This window comes from Chenopodium album, chromosome 14 (genome assembly GCF_948465745.1).
Source record: "Chenopodium album chromosome 14, dcCheAlbu1.1, whole genome shotgun sequence".
Lineage (NCBI taxonomy): Eukaryota > Viridiplantae > Streptophyta > Magnoliopsida > Caryophyllales > Amaranthaceae > Chenopodium > Chenopodium album.
The window spans coordinates 44238804-44256524 of NC_137847.1; the positions used below are offsets into that span (position 1 = coordinate 44238804).

At 30.3% G+C, this 17721-nt stretch overlaps 2 pseudogenes; both read right to left on the reverse strand.

Annotated features, from left to right (window-relative positions):
• Positions 1-5271: 5271 nt before the first annotated feature.
• Positions 5272-11813, reverse strand: LOC145578120 (abscisic acid receptor PYL12 pseudogene; annotated as a pseudogene).
• Positions 11814-16704: 4891 nt separating this feature from the next.
• Positions 16705-17238, reverse strand: LOC145578121 (abscisic acid receptor PYL11 pseudogene; annotated as a pseudogene).
• Positions 17239-17721: the final 483 nt, after the last annotated feature.

Here is a 17721-nt window from a genome sequence, read left to right on the forward strand (position 1 = left end):
ATGAGACTCCATATGAACGTCTAATCAAGACCATATGTTAAACCCAACAATAATGGTATTAAACTCCATTGGACATTCACTACTTCACTATATGGAATAATTTAATAATAATTATAAGTTTATACTGTACATTAATTTGTTTTATGACTTTTAAGACAACAACGCACTTTATAGGACTATTTACGTTATCAAGTACTCCTCTATTTTTAAATACTAGCTCCATTTCTCTATATTCGGAATTTTAGGAGAAATTAATAAAATATAAAAATAGTGGGGTAAGTGAAAAAATAAAAAATTGTAAAAAACAAAAGTAGTGGAGAGAATTGGAGGAGAGAGAATATGAAATTAATAAAATATAATTTATGTTGGATCCACTAGGTGAGAGAAATGAATTAAATATTATAAAAGCTTTTCAAATAAGAAAATGAAACAAATATTTAAAAATGTCTGGAAAAAAAATGGAGCAAGTATTTAAAAACAGATGGAGTAGAATATACTCTGCATCACTGCATGCACGCCAATACGCAAACTCGTTACGAACGTGTCCTCGTCACATAAATAAGCAACGTTGCTAACTTCCAAGCTTCAACTTTCCGATGAGATACTATCTTTAAATTTAAGAGTCTTATCTTCCGCAAGTCTTGGTTTGATTTCATATATCTTTAGAGATGACGCATCGTCTGTTCATTTCATGGTCCTTGATGCTCCATGTAGTGATATGTTTTCAAGTTGCACGATGTATGTATGGTCGTCTACCATTGTTTGGTCATAATAATCACACGCCCTATGTTTTTCATAAATATAAGCATCTTAAGAATTAAGCTAGTAACTTACTCGTTTACGTAAGATCATATTCGATTGGTACATAAATTAATTAAAGAATGAACTTGGTAATTAAATACAATTCTTAACAAATTTCATAAGAAAAGATAGGATATTCATAATACTGATTGATTGTATAATTTTGTCATAAGTTTATACGAGTACTCTATTAAAACATGCAGTTAATTATTGAAAATATAATTTAAGAGTTATATATAACTTTGTTGATTTATCGAATGTTAATTAGGCTAAAGAATGATGATTATGTTGGAGGTATATTAGTTGCAACACTTGCAAGTATATCCAATCACATATATGAATTCATGACAACATTCCCACAAGGTTTTGGTCATGATTTTAACTTTGTCCCTTTATTTTATCTACAATATCAAAGCCAACATAAAGGGTGGCAAGTTAAGGTCGGTGAACTTTAAGATTATTGAGATAATCTTAACGAAGTGAGAAATAAAATGCTCCGAAAATCTTATATTTTACAGATATTTGTGTTACAGTATAACTATACGTTGTTTTTACTAAGTAACTTAGGATGTTTAATGTGTGAGATCATAGCTACCATCCCTAGAAATCTCTTTTAATTTGATTTTATATCACAGTTTTAGTAGTTGGTAACATTATTGAGTAAAATTATATACATAATATTTGCAGGGATAGTATAAATGTCCTTACAATGTTCTTAAGAGTTCAAATAAGTAAATAAACATTTTAGATAGTATAACTATTGAGACATTATTCATAAGACTTGTGCTTTTCTTTCTTAGCTCTCACGGTCAAAAAAAAAAAAAAAAAAAAAAAAAAAAAAAAAAAAAACTATCGAGACATGATTCATAAGAGTTATCTCAAACTTTTTAGAAGTTAAGGATTAGAGATTAACGTGCAAATTACAAGTATGAAATCTAAATCAACGGATAAAGGTAAGGATAATTGTTAGTTTGTTACCTTATTAGGTAAGAGCGGCAACAAAATGGTGGAAACCATTACTTCTAAGTAATGATAATAGTTTTTTCAAAAAAAAAAAAAAAAAAAAAAAAAAAAAGTAATGGTAATTGTTAGTCAACCTTCTATTCAAGTACTTAATAACTATAATGGTTTGAAAAAAAGATACATGGTGCACCCGGATAAACAAAAAAAAAGGGGGAAAGAACATAAATAGTGTTTGATAAAGAACATACCTTAAATATGTTCTTTGAGTGTGATAAGTGTGTTCTTTGGGTATAACTATATGTTCATTACATTAAAACTTATGTTATTTAACATATATTGATTATTTTTTTTGGTGAAGAACATATGTTGATTAAACATACATGATTTTTGGGTTTCAATAAAATACAAAGTATGTTATTTGAATTTAGCTCGTACGTTCTTTATGGTAGCTTAGTGACACACACAAATTCTATTTTTGGAGAGAGAGAAAACTATTTATTGGGTAAATAATATATTTGGTAAAGATTTTTGTAGAGGTGATCAACATTGACCCAATCCGTTACCCGGCCCAATTCGGTCCGAAAATAGGCGGGTTTGGCAAGCCTTAATATGCATTTTTATTTAAAAACACGAACTTGGCCCGAAAAAAGCCCCAAAAGCCCGCTACATTTTTACGAGTTTAGCCACGAGGAATTATCTTAAGGCCCGACTTGACCTGATTTTTTTATCACCTCTAGTTTTTTTTTTCCGTTAATGTGTAACTTTTCAAGAAATTTTAAAAAAGTTATTATCACGTTCTTTTTATTATATCTTTATGTTTATTGGTAATGCATGTTTTTGTTGAATACAAACATGTTCTTTGTCAAACATATGTATGGTCTTTGTGAAATAAAGGATATTCTTTCCGTCTGTTTTTATTTAATCGGGTGCACCATGCGCAAGGTGAACCCAGGTGTACAGATCAAGCATTGTAATGGTTTGACTAAATTTGTTTTCGATCAAAAAATTAATACTCCCTATGTCTCACAATACAAAACTTACTTGAATTTTTTTTTTTTCACAGGAATTAAAAAAGTTGTAGATTCCTTAAAATTAATGATTATACTATTATAGCACCTACAATGGATGACTCAAGACCATGCCCACAATACTCTCTTTCCTATTTTGAGGTAGCTCACCATTATGAAAGGTGACTCATGGGGTGAGACTCTTCTCTCTTCCAAGTCACTGACCGCCTCGGCACACGAGCCCAGTGACAAGCAAGAAGATGACAAGTGGCAAATTTTTACATTTTTATTTAATTTTTTGCCTTAATTTATCATAAAACATTTTTAAATTGTAGTGAGCTAGCTCATCATTGTGAAAAAAAATAAATGACTCATAATAGTGAATGAAGTTAGTGGAATATGATGTCCAAGAGTTAAAATTGAAGAGAGAAATTGTGATTTGTGAACTACTCCCCCAATTATTTACACATGCATACCAAACGCCCCCTGATTGGAAGTGGAATTCAAGCCTTACTTATCAGTCTACCTAATAAAGAATAATTAATGACGTTAATTATTTTGTTGGTTTAGGTTCCCAACACGCCTAATATTAAAAGGTTATCAAGTACTCTCTCCGTCCCTAAATTACATTCCTTTTTGTAAAATTACACGGAAATTAAAGAGGAAAGAATAAGACAAATAACAATAATGAAATAATTCAATGGGAAATACAAAACATTAAATGATGTCTTTGAGTAAAACAAAAATAGATTAATGATTAATGATGCCATGTCATCAATCCTTTGCGAAAAAAAAGGACCAATAACATGCTTCTAATTGAAAATTAAGAACCAATCATATTCATTAGGTTAGTTATGGGAAGTACAAACTTGAGAAAAACGATGGAGAGAGAAAATAAGAGTGAAATTAGGATAGTAAGAGTGACAAAGCATTAAATATACAACAGAAAAAAAGAGTTGATTTGGGATATTTGGACAAAAAAAAAAAAAAAAAAAAAACTTATTAAAAATGGAAAGGAGGAATGTAATTTTGGAATACCCAAAATAGAAACCTGGAATATAATTTAGGGACGGAGGGAGCACTTGTCTACTTTTGCATTAATCTATAACCTTTTGTGAAATATTAAGTACTCCCTCTATCCCCAAAACTTTGATCCCCTTTTGGTCTAATTTTAGTCTTAAAATGATCGACCTATTTGCATTAAAATACCTATCAAATTTACAACAATATTTGTGCAAAATTAGCTTCTACATATAAAATTTTGTTTTTTCATGTATTTTTAATACTTTATCTCTCTACTTAATATTTTATCTCTCTACTTTTTTACAAACCCCATATAAATTTATCTTTCCAATATATTTTTATTTAAGCTTCTTAATAATCGCGAAATCAACCCAAAATGGTCAAAATTTTGGGGACGGAGGGAGTATTTTAATAAAGGTTATTTTGACTTTTACCACCTGCAAAAAACGAAAAATTTGCTTTTACCACCTTCATAAAAAACGTTTTATTTTATCACAACATAAAATATAAAAAAAAAAAAAGTTAGCTTTTATCACCAATTACAGCCAATTAACGAATTCCGTCCATAAATCCGTTAGTGGGGCCTACCATGTCCACATGTCACCATATTATTGGGTTTTTTATTTTATTTTTTTATTTTTACCCAATATTATGGTGACACATGGACATGATAGGTCCCACTAATGGATTTATGGGCGGAATCTGTTAGTTGGCGGTGATTGGTGGTAAAAGTCAATTTTTATTTTTCATGTGGTGGTAAAATAAAACTTTTTTTTAAAAGTGGTAAAAGCAAATAATTGATTTTTTTGGAGGTGGTAAAAATTAAAATTTCATTTAATAAAAGAGAGAATAATATGTTGTTATAGGGTAAATATATACCATATAGTAAATAGGAGGGCGAGGGCGACTGTAAAAGAGGTATTCCTTGATGTTGTGAAAATCATGGAAAAAGGGTGAAGATTTAGTAGAATTGATCGATGTAGAGGAAAAGGAATCTAATGTATCGAATTGAGGAAAGTAAAGAAACAAAAGACGATGAAACAAAGGATATAATTGAACACAAAGGGGTGGGATAGCACTTTGAGCTAATTCAAGAACTTCAAATTATTTAATATTTTGAACTAATTCAATATATACATACATCACATAATGACATAAGTAAAGGAGAAGCTAATTAATTTATGTACTCCATAGTCCATAATAAATAACCGAGATAGCAAAGCTAAGCCAATATATTTATATGGAGTATTGTTTTTTTTTTTTTTTTTTTTTTTTTTTTTTTAAAAAAAAAACAATATATTAATATAGTTCACGGGCCAGACGATGATGGTGATTATCACGAAAAACATTAGATAGGTTCAACTGGTACATATCTAGAAAATAAAGGAAGTACTTCGGCCACCTCCTTAAAAAAAAAAAAAAAAAAAAAAAAAAAAAGTGGCTCTCCCACTAAATAAAAATTAAAAAGAAAAAAAATTTAATAATTTATAACACGTTCAGCAATGTGAGCTAAAGATCTAAGGTTAAATCCCACCAAAGTATCGACCAAAAAACGAGTCTCCTCCTCATTACTACCTCTAGGGACGTCAACCGTATACTCTTCCGTTACAATCGTCCTCATTTGGTCACCACCTTTTTCTTTAGCCTCCTCTACTACAGAAATTGTTCCTTGGTAATTAGTAAAACGTCGACTATGATCACCGGCAACAAGACTAACAACCATCACATGCTTGTCGTCGTTGAGCTCATCAAGTCTCTCAACGCTTGTCGTGGATGGGAACCCCGATGTATGGTTTATATTACGGATGGATCCAATGGTGTTAGTTGATGAACAGCGCGAAGTAGATGAGTTGATGAACATTTTGTAGGCTTTTGGGTTGTCGAATTGACGGACTAAGGACCATACTACGTCAATTGGTGCATAAATAGCTTGTTCCACGCTAAAATTGCATTGTATTGACGGTATAATAACATTTGTTTGTAAATATTGCCCGATTTGGGGAATGATTACAGTCATTTGATTATATGTGATTTTTTGGAGGGGGTTTGATTTGATATGAGAATATGCATGTAATGTCATGTATTTATAGCAATCCGTAGATTTGATATGACCAATACAAAGCGGTTAAAGGATATCGTTCTAACATACTCCGTATTATTTGAAAACTAGGTTAAGACCCGTGCCATGCACGTTAAGTCTAATTTCTTTAAGAAAATTAATTATATCCAACAAATAAAATTTGATAAAACATACAAATCAAATATATAGAAATTATAATGTCATAATCTATATTAATAGGCAAAGCAACAAACTATCTAAAAAATGCGTTTTTTTTTTTTTGCTTCCCAAACTCGAGAATTTTTCAGGCGGGGCTTAGTTTGATTAGGTCTAGTGGCCATATTAGTGAATAATTATTTATAAATGTATTTTTAATGAACAACAAAAATCAATCAAACAGCAAAATATCTCCACTAAAACTATTAGCAAAAGTGCAAACACACATAAAATTACAAATAATATATCACCTTTATATCTAAAAAATCATTTGTCAAACACAAAATTTATTTTTTAGCTATACTATACCCTATAAATCCTTAATTCGTGATAATATGTACATATAGTAGTAAAATTTCATAAACACAATTATATTAACTTGAATATATAGTTATATTGAATTGAAATTGAAATAAAATATTAGTTGGAGGTATTTAAACAAAAATTAAGGGATGTTTTAAAGTAAATTATTTAACATCTATTATATGAATCAATTTATTATAACTTTTTTGGCAAAATATAATAATACTCTATTTAAAAGATAGTTAAAAAGGAGTCGAAATAATTATTTACGTAAATGTATATAGAATAATTATGAATACCAAATAAAAAGGAATATATATTTGTCATAAAGATAATATAAAAGATTTGGAATGATATTATTATAGAATCAAATAAAAAAAAAAAAAAAAGTTAAAAAGGGAAGGAGAGTTTTGGAGGGAAAAAACAGCACCAGAATGTGACACGTGTCACTCCCGGTGTCTGTTTTAGTATTAAGTTATATATTATTGATTGATTATTGATGGTTATTAAAATAATAATTTACTATTTAAAAACATTACTACATGTATGCATTTTAAAAAAAAGATTACGTAGTACTCCATCCGTTTTTAAAGATTTGCTTCACTTTTTATTTTCGACCTTTTTTAAATATTTGCTCCATTTCCTTATTTAGAAAGGTTTTACAATGTTTAATTTATTTTTCTTATCAAGTGGACCTAACATAAATCATATTTTATTAATTTCATATTCTCTTCACTACTTTTACTTTTTATAATTTTTTATTATTCCACCTACCCAACTACCAACATATTTTATTACGTTATCCAAATTCTCATAAAACTCCGCGTATGGAGAAGTAGAGTAAGTATTTAAAAACGAATAGCGTATATACTTGTATTTTCTATGGACAGTTTGCATTTAAATAACAAGTACTCTGTAATATTTGTTGTAGTGGGATGTGTTATATCTCACAACTTTGTTATTACTAGGTAAAGATGGTAACAAGTCAGATTCAAAGCGGATTATACTAAATTTGACTCCGATCTTACAGAAAGTTGGAGGCTAAATTTGACTCCTACATCCGACTTTGAGACTCTGACTCCGATTCGACTTCAATATTTAGCCTCCAATTCCAATCCAACTCTGAGTTTTTTTGGTTATTCAATATATTTTGAGAAATTGGGCTATTTGGGCCTTTGCAATTGACACTCACTACTACCACGGCCTACACCCAGATCCACGATCCATACCCCAAACCAACCACACTAACATCACCTTCGACCATCCACAACCATCGTACACAAATACCAAGAAAATTAAACACATTTACACAAAAAAGTTCAAAAATTACTCTCAATAAATTTATAATCAAATTATTTCAAAAAAAATTTATAATCAAATGACAATCGGAGTCGGACTCGGATTATTTTTTTTTTCTCGAATGTGAAGCGATTTTTTTTTGGTCGAATCGAGGCAGAGTAGGGTCGAATCCAGATTGGAACCTTATTACTGGGTCAACTAAACTAAAAAAAGGATAATTAACATTATTCTTCATAAATAAATAAATCAATAAACATTTTAGGAATACAAATGTATCCACACTATCTTAAGAATTTGCTAGATTTTTTTAAAAGATAGGGATGAGATGAATTTTGGATCATGAAAAATGGCTTACATTTGGTGATCAACTATAGCTCAACTTGTTAGCCCGGTCCGATTCAGCCCAAAAAATGGGTGGATTTGGGCAAGCGTAAAAGCACTATTTTAATTGAAAACTCAAATCAAACCCAAAAAAAGTCCGAAAACCCACTATTTTTTAACAGATTTGAACATGAAAATTGATGTTAAGATCTAGTCCATCCTGGCTCGAATTTTTTTATTTTGAAACCTATCACTTCTACATTTAATAAGAGAACAAGTAGCGGAAAACGCTAGGCTATGAGGAAGACACAAAGCACTATCGCTCGCCGCTGATAAAACAATTGGAATTCGCAAGTCTTGGTCGGCACTACCGGTCAAATTGGATATTGCGTTAAATTTTTTCTTCAGGAATTTATTATTACAATATATCTATTGTTGTTGTTGTTGTTGTTAAGTTGCATATAAATCTTAACTCTTAAGGATAACAAAAAAAAAAAAAAAAATGATGTGTTCATCTAAAAGGTTTCATATAATGAGTTATAAAGTAAACTTAAAAATAATAATTGGTTGAAATTTACTTAGTTTGCACCTATGCGACTATTCTGTATTTTTTTCATGATAGTTTTTTGGTTATAAGAAAACTAAAATCAAACGAACAAAGTATTAATACCATTAAATTTTTACTTGAACTTAATATGTACACATAAAAAATTTGTTAAAATAATTATAAAAAAACAATATAGTGATATATATTCTGTATTTCGTTATTTTTTGTTACTCCGTAATATTACAGAGTACTAAAAAATTGTAGTCAAAATTAATAAATAAGCAATAAAAAAAGTTAAAATGTGTCAATTATTATAAATTGAAGAAAATATGTTGATAGGTGCACATACTCGAACTAATTGCTTAGTGGATTATTGCCTTATCTCTTTAATATATGACCTTGGCGAAGAAAAAAATTATTATAATCACAGAAGTTGAGATCACAGAATTCAAGGTGTAGAAATAACGGAAATATAAAACGGCGAAATCGAAACGTTTCATTAACAACTAAACAAGTAAGCTTCAATTCTCAAAGTGGAAATTAAACACATAAATAGGAACTTGCATACGAGCGGGCGAGCGGCTTAGGCGTTGGATTACGGATTAGCCTTATATGCACGAGATATGATCGGTAATCTAAAAATTAATTAATTTTTTTTATTTATTTACTATATTAACACCGTGCAATGCACGGTTTTAAAATAAGAATCTATACATATATTAAAGTAATTCCCGCATTGGACACTTGGTAAATATTTGAAAAAATTTTCCTCCAAAATGCTACTTATTGTTTTTTTAAAATTAAATTCTTTTAATAATTTTTTTTATGTACTCACTTACTCAGTATATGCAACACATAAAAATTTTAAGGGAAAATATTAAATAAATTCATACATCAAAATAAAAAAAATATAATGGTGTTACATAAGTCATTTAATTGTAACTGACTATTAATAATAATAAATTTTATTATTCTGAATCCGTGCATTGCACAGGGCCTAAACTAGTTGAATTATAAACTTTTAACACGTACAAAGAAAATTACTTCCTCATTTTTTCTAACTAATTTCTAATTAAATATGAATATATAATTTCCGAAAGTGCATAATTTTCAATTTAATTAAGAAATTTCAATTAAATTATATTATTAACTATTGTTACAACTCGTAAATATTTATTAATTTTTTTTTTGTGAAAGACGGTTAGTGCATTATTAACTATTGTTAACAACTCGTAAATAACTAAATAGCATAATATGTGTAGAAAACCTAAAATTTAAAATTTAAAAATTCAAATAGAATATATTTTCAAAGCTATGTTAAATAGGGTAGCTTAAAAAGGAAAAAAAAAAAGAATGACATCATCATTGCATTTTAGAGGGAAAAAATTAAATAAAAAAGTGACACGTAGACAATGATGACATCAGCGGTTGTTATATGTGTGTGTGTATATATATATATGTGTGTGTGTATATATATATATATGTATGTATGTATATATATATATATATATATATATATATATATATATATATATGTATATATATATATTTATGTATGTATATATATATATTTATGTATGTATATATATATATATATATATATATACATATATATATATATATATATATATATATATATATATAGGTTTTGTCAGTCATATACATTAAGAGATAGTAAAAACCGTTAACAATTAAATTTTAGATTGAAAAATAAAACATAATTTAGGCTCTATTCATTAGTTTGCTGAATTTAAATTATTTTGATTGAAGCGATATTAATTTTACTAAACTGAAATATCTTGTTGAACTTAAATTATTTATACTGATTTTTTTTTTAATTTTTTTTTTAATTTTTAATTTTTTTTTAAGTTATTGATTTTTATTGAGCTGAATTGAACTTACTTTTATGTAAATGAAATTATTTTTTTTACTGAACCCAAATTATTTTTACAAAATATCTATCTATTACATATTATTAAAAGCGAAACAAAGATGACGCTTGTCAATGTTGTATTAAATATTTTCCCTCCAAAATTACCTTCTTAAAAAAAGTATTGTTACTTAAGGAAAATAAATTATATCTAAATTATGCCATCTGTGTTATATAAAATATAAGGAAAAAGATATATGCAGTCCAAGAGCTGCATATAAGAAGCAAAAATGGAAAGAATTGACAATAAGTAAACATTTATTACACCGATTTACTCGTGAATTGTTGATGAATTCCTAATTTAATACAGAAAAAGGAAGTACATTAAATGCTTATATGCAACCCTTAGGGCTAAGGGCTGCATATAACATTACCCAAAATATAAACCTTATCCTAAAATATTACACGGCTCATCCTGTCAAAAAAAAAAAAATTACACGGCTCATTATACTATTACATGTAGTTTAAATATTTAATTTTGCATATTCTTATTTTTATCATACTCAATGCTCGAGACATTATATTTATATAATTTTATAATATTATTGTCAAACAACCGTACATTGCATGAGGCTTAATGTAGTTATTTTTTAAAGGTGAAGTTAACAAGGGTTTAGAGGGACATTAAATTTTTATTGCAAGAGATCATTCATTCCCTATTTTTTTTTATTAGTTAGTGTTCTAGTATCTAGATAAAGTTTAACAATATTTTAATATTTTAAATTGCCTAATATTTTTTTCTTAAGTTGTGTGCGACTACGGGTTGCAACTTTCAGAGTTGTACATAATAATGGCGTGTTAACATTTAACCGGCCCACTTAAATCTGTCATTAATCTACACCTAATACATTGTGAGAAAAAAAAACTAATAATCTCATCTTTGTCATTTTTGCTCAAAACAGTCCTACCTTTTCAAAATCTGGAAACAATCCCACCTTTGATCCATATCTGCTCAAAACAGTTCCTATTACCTACAACCTGTTTAACAGGTTAAGCTTTTTTTTAAAATTTTTTTTTCTTTTAATCTCTCTCCTCCCACCTCACCACCCTCTTTCATGGCAACCCACCATAGCCACCACCACATCACCACCTAACCCCCACCCCACCACCTTCTTTCTCTCTCCTCGCCACTGCAATTTCCTCTCACCACTGCCCACAACCTGACCACCTTCTTTTTCTCTCCTTGCCACCACCAACATCACCACCACCACTGTACTTTCCCCCACAAACCCCCATAACGTCTGCAGTAGCAACCCACGCATCTCCACCTAGCCACTCGCCCCACTTTGCACCACAATGGCGACCATTCAACACTGAACAACCACCTTTCACCAATTCTCGCATTAGCGCAATGTTACAACAACAACCTCCAATTGCTTCGCCCTATTGCACCTTTCACCAATTTTCACAACTCAATTATTTCTATCCCAGCAAGCCACTACCCAAATCACAACCAAATTTCAACCAACGCCGACCACCATGGCTTGTGAAATTGTTTGTGATGGGGGTTGTTCATTATCGGGAAACGGGGAAAGGGGTTAGGGGTTAGGGCTGGGCCGGGGGCTTCTGTTCGTCGACGTGGAAAGGGGTTAGGGGTGGGGATTGCTATTTGTTGACGGGGAAGGGGGTGGGGCTGGCAAGGGAGGTGAAAGGCGGCTGGGGGAAGGGGGGCTCCGGCAGGGGAGGTAATTGGGGAAGAAGAAAGCTTTTTTATTTTTTAAAATTATTCTTTAATTTTTTAATTTATTAAAAAAACCAATTAAAAGGTGACACGTGGCAAGTCACCTTCTAAACAGGTTACCAATTTCACAAATTGGTTTAAGGACTGTTTTGAGCAGATAGGGGTCAAAGGCGGGATTGTTTCCAGATTTTTAAAAGTTTGGATTGTTTTGAGCAGAAATGGCAAAGGCGTGGAATTATTAGTTTTCATTTTTCCTACATTTTTTAGGTTTTTATTGAATTGGGATTATTTATTCAAAGGACTTAGTTTGATCAAATTGGATTTAGCAAGGTTTGGGCTCAATAATAGCTTGATTTGGGTTATAACACATTTGGAATTAAAGTCCATAAGTACATGATAGACCTGGTCTGGAAAGAGTCCCACTAGTCGCATAGTCCACATATGCATTTTTTTCATATAGGAGGGCAAAAGTGGAAAAGCGTTGAGGTTTGACATTCCGAACGGTACTTTTTATGGTTATAGTGGTACAGTTTTTGTACTATCATGCATGTATATTGTACTATTATGTCTTAGTAGTACTATTATATCTCACAGTAGTATAATGTTTTGATGTACCATTTACGTAATAATTTGTACTGTTAGCATAATATTTATACCAGTATCACATTTTATGGTACTGTTTACCTATTAAATGTGTACTTTATACTCTCACTATAACTTCAACTTTATAACTACATTGCCATCCTAAGCTATATGCAATCTTTTCAATTTATTATCAAAACGTCGTGCTTCCTGTGAGGGCAGTTCGCCAAATGTAGGTGTTTATACATATATTTCCTAAAATAGTAGTAAGTTTGAAATGCATGCCAAGATCATACGTCAATTAGTCAATTAGGTATATATTGTTTAGTTTCATTTAATATTTTCTCTTTTAGTCATCTTATCTAATGCTTCGAGGTTTCCGTTATTAGCTTTTGCCAATTCTCTTCTCTACCTTATAAAAAGTACAAAATTACTCTTATGAATAGTGTTATGCCAATTAAACCCTTCAAAATATGTATTTACCCTTATTAATATGTACGGTTTTTAAATGAATAGTGCTTGGACAATTATACCATCTAAAATGTTTATTTACTTATTTACCCTCACCAATAATAATTACCTCTTTTTTTTTTTTTTTTTTTTTTTTTTTTTTTTTTAACTTTTAAGAATAGTAAGTAGACATTTATACCCCTTAATATATTTGTTTATATATGTTTCTCATTAATATTGTCTATAACTAAATTTGTGATGTAAGGCCAAACCGGAAGAGACTCCGAAAATGGCTAACTATTTACATTAATACCCTTATAAATATGTTCAATTTATTTATTTATTTATTTATTTTTACATCTATAGTATTTGGACAATTATACTGCCTAAAAAGTTTATTTACTTATTTACCCTCATTAATAATAATTACCTCTTTTTTAACTATTAAGAATAATGCGTAGACATTTATACCCCTAAATATATTTATTTACATATTTTTTTCATTAATATTGTCCTTAACTAAATTTGTGATGTAAGGCTGTTAGTTGAAACGAACACTACAAGAAGGGGGGGGGTGAATTGTAGGTGAGTTCCTAGTGGCTACTTTTGCAAAATGTAAAACAGAATAAACAGGAACTTTGCAACACACACAGGATTTTACGAGGAAACCTTCCAGGGCCCAAGTGGAAGTAAAACCTCGACCCTTCTAAGGGATTTCCAGATAAAAACCGATCCACTATAATAGGGCAAACACCAAGTTACAAACCTATTATATGACAGACCTTTGCTCACAAGTTCCAAATAGAACCTGCTACACAGTAGGACCTTATCCTACCCAACTCAAGTTCCAAACTTGAATTCTCTCGTATTCTCACAGTACTATTTCATAGCTTTTACACTCAAAGCTATCTTACCTGTATGCAATATATTTTTCATACACACACACCCAATAACCCAACCAATTACAGAAAATATAACACCTAGAATATGTTAGGCAAGCAATGCACGAAACCCGAAACAATTATGACAAGATTAAAGCTTGGTAAACTTACACAAATTAAGCTCAGAGATTTCTTCACGCAGAGCTCACCCAAAAAACTTATGAAAATATGATCTCTACTATTTATACAAGATTAACTCATATAGCAAGTAGGGTTTTTCAAAAGATAAATAAGTTAATTTAACTAAATCACAAAGTAAAGTTTTATGTAAATCTTTTAAGAGAAAATCTTTTCGGAAAATAAGATAAGATAAGTTGTAGCAAAACGAATAATATCTTTTGATAAAACCAGATTTTAAGAAACAAATTATCTTGAAAATCTTTGCTTAAAATCTTTCTTTTATCTTTTTCCGTTTAATTAAATTTGCCAATTATCTTGTCATGCCTCTAATAAGTTTCGTGCATATCTACTTAATATATTTAACAATAAATCTAGAAGATAAAATCTTAACTAAATTAATATTGTTGTGCCGTGTTTCCGTAATACTGAATCACTTGGGCTTCTCGCAGACCAGGACCAAGTTCCTGTTGTCACTCGTTCTTCAGTCTTCAACTGGAACTTCACAGACTAAGTTCCTTCCAGAACTTACTGTCTTCAACATGCATCATCCAAGTTCCTGTTAGGGAACATTCCTGTTAAGGAACTCAGTTCTTGTTAGAGAACTCTTCTTCTATATTGTTTAACTTTTCTTCAAAGGTCTCTTCATATCTTCTTAGCCTAAGTTACTTTTCCACCTACAAGGTCAATTTCACCTGTACTAATCAAACACTTATAAACCTTTATTAATTGAGTTTGCTTTAGTTTAAGTTCATCATCATCAAAACCTTTAAGCTTCAACAAAGGCCAAACCAAAAGAGATTATATTCCAAAAATGACTAGCAATGGCACGCGCATTGCGCGCGATAGCTGTCCTAATAATAATAATAATAATTTTCATTGTTATCATGAACTTTTATGTATCAACTTATTACTTTCTTGCCAACTTCCTACTATACATATTGATATACACATTTGATCCTCCCCTTATCATAACCCAACTTCTCTTCTCTCTTCTTTCTCTTTAACCCTACTACTCTAGCTAGCTCCATTTCCTGATCCTACCGTCCCACACACTAATAGAGCTTTTCAGATTTAAAGTGATGGTTGAGTGGGAGATTATTTTGGAAGCTGGTTGGCGGATTTCAATGGTTAGTTGGTGGTTTCCATGGGTGCGTGGTAGCTTGGAATGTGGTTGCTATTGAAAGTGTACTGTTGTGCTCGTCAAGTGTCTATATGGGTGGTCGGGTTGAGTTGGACAAGGGCTATGGGTAGTTGAGTTGTGGGAGGCCTGGTGGGAAAATGTAGTAATAATTTTAACCATAAGCTAGCCAACCATGCATAAAGCATCAATAAGAGCATATTAATTAATTATGCAAAGGTAGAGGGTTGCCTGTATTGTTTATCTTAACATTGAGTATTAGAGTATGAATCATCATAAGAGACGGTAAAAGGAGTGCGTATGAATTAATAATACAAAATCTCAAACCTATAAAGCATAAAACATATTCATAAGCCTCAATTATCAGCTTAACCTTTTTGGTTAAGTTGATTCTCTAATATGGTATTAAGAGCTAACGTGACACAAAGGTTTACAGATTCAAAATATTGTGTCTTGGCAAACGTGTCCAATTCAAATTCAACATATTCAAGAAAAAAAAAAAAACTGAGGGAGTTTTCTATCAGTATCATTTAGAAATTTTAAATCATTCAGCTCGATCTATTGTACTTTTATTGAATGCAGTGTGATTATATATAATTTAGTCAAATTAATGCATTCTTTCATATATTCACCTTACAATTCACATCGTATATCATCTACGGGCAAGTGGATTATTGTCGCAATTAACTCGTGGCAACTTGATAAAATCTTCATTATTGTTCCCTTAATAAGACTTTCTTTTAGATAAGGAAAAGCATGCCACTTGCAATGCCTTCAACACTAGGTTTTCTATTACGTAGTATATTTTTCTTTCATTATGTTTTCTTAATTAATCTCCAAACCAATACGCCAAATGATTGAAGTTTAACTAAGATGGTGATCTACCTTTTATTTATTCAAAATATTTTTTTTTTTATCTTTTGGGAGGCGTATTCAAAATATCTTTATAACAAGGAGATAGGAAAAAAAAAATACAGTAACAATTAAACTTAAAAATATCTATCCTTTTGTTATAATAAATGAATAAATAATAATAATGCAAGATTGCAAGAATAGTTGGTTATTATTAACTCATGCATGAAATCAAACAATGATGAATATCAACCAAATCATTACAGTTTATGTTCAATTACAAGTCCACAATTTAAGAGAAGGGGAGCAATTCCTTCAAAAAATGAGGAAAATAAAAGGAAGAAGCTCCATCCTTCAAAAAATTTTGAAAAAAAAAGGAAACAACTCCATAAAAAAATGGAAAGAAAATGAAGTAGCTACTTTGAAAATAACAAAGAATTGAAAGAAAATGAAGTAGTAGTTGTACTTAAGTTAAGCCGCGATGCGTTGAGCAACGCTAGCTAAAGACCTGAGATTGAATCCCACCAATGTATCAACCAAATAACGAGTCTCCTCCTCGTTACTATCTTCCGGCACATTGACCGTATACTTTTCCGTTACAATAGTCCTCTTTTGGCCACCACCTTTCTCGTTACACTCCTCTACTAGAGAAATCGTTCCTCGATAGTTAGGGATACGACAACTATGATCACCACCAACAACACTAAACACCATGACATGTTTCTCGTCGTTGAGTTCATCGAGCCTCTCGATGCTCAATGTCGATGGAAACTCCGCCACAAAGGTTATGTGACGAAACGTTCCTACGACATTAGACGAAGAAGTGGAAGAAGATGATCTTATAAACATTTTGTAAGCTTTTGGCTTGTGAAATTGACGAACTATAGACCATACAACATCAATTGGTGCGTTTATAGCTTGTTGCACGCTAAAATTGCATTGTGTTAGAGATAACAACATATTTGTTGGTAATGGTCGCCTAATATCGGGGATAATTACAGTCATATTCAAATATTATGATGTAAGAAAATTTGTTGTATATTTATTTGGTAGTTTGAAAAATATGTATGGTTTATCTTGTATTTATAACTTTTTTTTTTTTTTTTTTTTTTTTTGAAACTTTATTGTATACTTGAATATAATAGTAATTTTTAGATTCTAGATAAGGAGATAATGACCTATACAAAGTAGTCAAAGGGTAATGCAAGACGTATTATATTATTATATAGATAATAATATAAAAATTCTGACACAATTATAATAATAACATAATCAAAGAAAGTAGACATGAATTGGTTCATATATGAACAGATGCATACATGAACAGATACAAATGAGAAACCTTAGCAGTAAGCATTCAGCTTAAATAACAGTGGAAAGTGCTTGGCTATGAAGAGGGCAACGAACACGAATATAACAATTGGATTTTGCGGCAAATGGTCGCCACTTTTATCTGGTCATAATATTATAAAAATAATATATACTCCT